Source organism: Cryptomeria japonica, chromosome 1, assembly GCF_030272615.1.
Source record: "Cryptomeria japonica chromosome 1, Sugi_1.0, whole genome shotgun sequence".
Taxonomy (NCBI): domain Eukaryota; kingdom Viridiplantae; phylum Streptophyta; class Pinopsida; order Cupressales; family Cupressaceae; genus Cryptomeria; species Cryptomeria japonica.
This window is the reverse complement of record NC_081405.1, coordinates 523,393,798-523,397,778: the sequence shown is the minus strand read 5'-3', so window position 1 is coordinate 523,397,778 and position 3,981 is coordinate 523,393,798. Positions and strand designations below refer to the sequence as shown.

General features: G+C 33.4%; 1 pseudogene; it reads left to right on the top strand.

Moving 5' to 3' along the window:
* The first annotated feature begins 2,151 nt into the window (after positions 1–2,151).
* On the top strand, positions 2,152–3,478 carry LOC131059897 (eukaryotic peptide chain release factor subunit 1-2-like; annotated as a pseudogene).
* The last annotated feature ends 503 nt before the right edge of the window (positions 3,479–3,981 follow it).

The following is a 3,981-nucleotide window of genomic DNA, read 5'->3' as shown; positions in this document are numbered from 1 at the left end:
TATAGAGAGAGATAGACCATTGAAATGAAACCTTCAATGCCATTGAGATAAATGATGAAAAAACAAATGCAGATATTATATTAAGATGCAAATTCATTTGTCAAATGACTAATGATTGAATTATGTTGTTGTATTTCTCATATGAAATTTATTGGAAGTAATATAATGTATGCTTGATAATATCATTTACAGTGAGTATATTAACAAATTGAAGGCAAAGCAAACAATGAAAATGCCACAAAAAATCTTCATTTCCCTAAGTTTTTAGGGAAAAAAGGATAGCGGGAGTTCGTGCCACGTGTATGTGAGAAGGTTGTTATATGTCGACAATAACACACACACACACACACACACACACACGTGTGTGTGTGTATATATGTCTATATGTAATGATAAATAATGAAGGGGTTTCAAATAATTATGAACAATAATTAATCTTTTTCACATTCTCTGTAATAATTTTGGCATTATAAACAGAGAGACACCATTTAACAGCGCACCCATAAAATGAAATGATAAATAATGAAGGGGTTTTGAACAATTGTGAACAATAATAAAAAAAAATGCATTCACTGTAATGATTTCGGCATTATAAACAGAGAGACATCATTTAACAACGCACCCATAAACCGAAGGTTGTTATATGTCGGCAATTGATACATCACACACACACACACACACACACACACACACACACACACACACACGTGCACACGTGTGCGCGCGTGTGTGTGTGTGTGTGTGTGTGTGTGTGTGTGTGTGTGTGTGTGTGTGTGTGATGATAAATAATGAAGGGGTTTCAAATAATTATGAACAATAATCAATCTTGTTTGCATTCTCTATAATGATTTTGGCATTATAAACAGAGAGGCACCATTTAACAACGCACCCATAAAATAAAATGATAAATAATGAAGGTGTTTTGAACAATTATGAACAATAATCAATATTTTTTTCATTCACTATAATGATTTCGACATTATAATCAAAGAGACACCATTTAACAGTGCACCCATAAAATGAAATGATAAATAATGAAGGGGTTTCGAACAATTATGAACAATAATCGATATGAAATGCATTCATTGTAATGATTTTGACATTATAAAGAGAGAGAGAGACACCATTTAATAGTGCACCCATAAAATGAAATGATAAATAGTGAAGGGGTTTCGAACAATAATCAATTATTTTTGCATTCACTATAATGATTTCGACATTATAAACAGAGAGACACCATTTAACAGCACACCCATAAAATGAAATGATAAATAGTGAAGGGGTTTCGAACAATTATGAACAATAATCAATATGAAATGCATTCACTATTATGATTTCGGCATTATAAACAGAGAGACACCATTTAACAGCGCACCCATAAAATGAAATGATAAATAGTGAAGGGGTTTCGAACAATTATGAACAATAATCAATTATTTTTGCATTCACTGTAAGGATTTCGGCATTATAAACAGAGAGACACCATTTAACAGCGCACCCATAAAAAGAAATGATAAATAACGAAGGGGTTTCGAACAATTATAAACAATAATCAATTTTTCGCATTCACTGTAATGATTTCAGCATTATAAACAGAGAGACACCATTTAACAGCACACCCATAAAAAGAAATGATAAATAATGAAGGGGTTTCAAACAATTATGAACAATAATCAAATTTTTTCGCATTCACTGTAATGATTTCGGCATTATAAACAGAGAGACACCATTTAACAGTGCACCCATAAAAAGAAATGATAAATAATGAAGGGGTTTCGAACAATTATGAACAATAATCAATTTTTTCGCATTCACTATAATAATTTCGACATTATAAACAAAGAGATACCATTTAACAGCGCACCCATAAAATGAAATGATAAATAATGAAGGGGTTTAGAAGAAAATGAAGAGATAATCAATTGTTTTGCCATTCTCTGTGTGGATTTCGGCATTATAAACAGAGAAACACCATTTAACAATGCAACCAAAAAATTAAATGAAAAATAATGAAGGGATTTTGAAGTAAATGAAGAGATATTCAATTATTTTGTCATTCTCTCTTAGGATTTTGGCATTATTAAACTATAACAGAGCATTGAAATGAAACCCTAAACCGCATACGAAGAAATCATCAATAGACAAAGCAGAATGCAACTGCGAAGGAGCAAAACCATCATTGGCCATCCAATATGCAAGGAGGAAGAGTGCGACCGTTCCTGGGAGCAAGCCGACGACATGGTTGCAGAGGAGGCTGACAACAAAGAAATGACGGTGACTGAAGAAAATGCCACAAAAAATCTTCATTTCCCTAAGTTTTTTAGGGCAAAGAAGATAGCGAGAGTTCGTGCCACGTGGGGTCATAATACATACGCGGGAAGGGGGTTATGGGTGGTCAACATGTTTTTTGACCACCCATTTTAAACATTTTTATATTCCTCATATTTTTAATTATATGCATAACATAAATTTTTTTGGTTAATTAATTTTTATAAAAAGGTGAAAAACATATTACTTTTTACGTATTTTATAAATGGATAATGGCCTTTTGGTGTGCGGGTATTGGCGCAAAAGAGGTCAAGTATCGGGCAACACTTTGAAATGACCACCTTTTGACCTTTCGACGCATAACGACCTGTTGAGATCAGATCATTACTACCCAGAAGCCAGATCAATAGGTTTAAGCAGTTAAGTCGCATACGAAGACAACCAAAAAAAAATCAAATTTTGATGTACCGTTTAGGATTGGGTGCGTGAAGTTAGCAATCACTATTACCGGTGCTCTTCCCTTCCCCTACGTGAGGAAGATGGCAGAGTTGGCAACACATTTTTGTATTATAATTCCTAATGTTGTAGGTTTGATATTGGCTAGAACTGCAGCTTTTAAGACAGGGTTGAGTCAATGTCACATGTTTGATCCCCATCTACGGGAAAAGATTCTCATTGTGGTTGATGTTTCTTATGGGGGAGAAAATGGATTCAATCAAGCTATTGAACTGTCATCAGAGATACTATCTAATATGAATTATCTATAGGAGAAACACATTATAGAAAACTACTTTGAAGAGATAAGCCAGGATACAGGAAAGTATGTATGTGGGATTGATGATACTCTCAAAGCACTGGATATGGGTGTTGTTGAAATTTTGATAGTCTGGGAGAATTTGGATGTTATCAAACATATTTAACTCAGTGACTGGGGAAGTAGTTATAAAGCACTTGAATAAGGATCAAAAGGTTGATCAGACTAATTTCAGGGATTCATGCACAGTTCAAGAGAAATTGTCTCTACTAAAATGATTAGCAAGTGAAAATAAGCTTTTTGGATGCACTTTGGAGTTTTTCACAAACAAATCCAAAGAGGTTTGTCAATTTTGTAGGCGTTTTGGTGTTATTGGTGGTATTCTTCATTACCGACTAGACATGAGAACATTTGATGAGTTGTGATGATGGCGATGTGTATGTAGATTCGATTTAGCAATCAATTTACAATCATCTCAAGGATACAGATTGCAGCTTGCAGCTTGGAGTTAAGCTTTTGTCTTTCTGTTTTCAATTCTAGGCTTTGGGAGCACAAGCTTCGCAATCTTTAATTAATGTCCTGTAGCATTTTTCCATTTTACTTGATAAATTATGTTACTATAGAGTGTCTATGAATCACTTAGGTGTTGTTGTGATTATCATAAAATTGTACTTTTTGCATTAAAAGTTATGTTTATCATATATAAATTAGCTGAAAAATGGAGAGAGTTTAAATCTTAAAATCATGCAAGAACTATGTTGTTTTCTTATGAAATGCTTTTTTAATATCTTCTTTAGGGTGATTGGAATCTAATGTTTTGGGTTTAACCATTGAACTTATCCTGCGTAAATTATTGTAAGCCAATGCTTGATCGAAGAAATAGATAGATCATTCATCAAGATACTTTTCATTATTATGAAAAACTCATGAAAGCATGCATTTTGTTCGTATCCAGGACC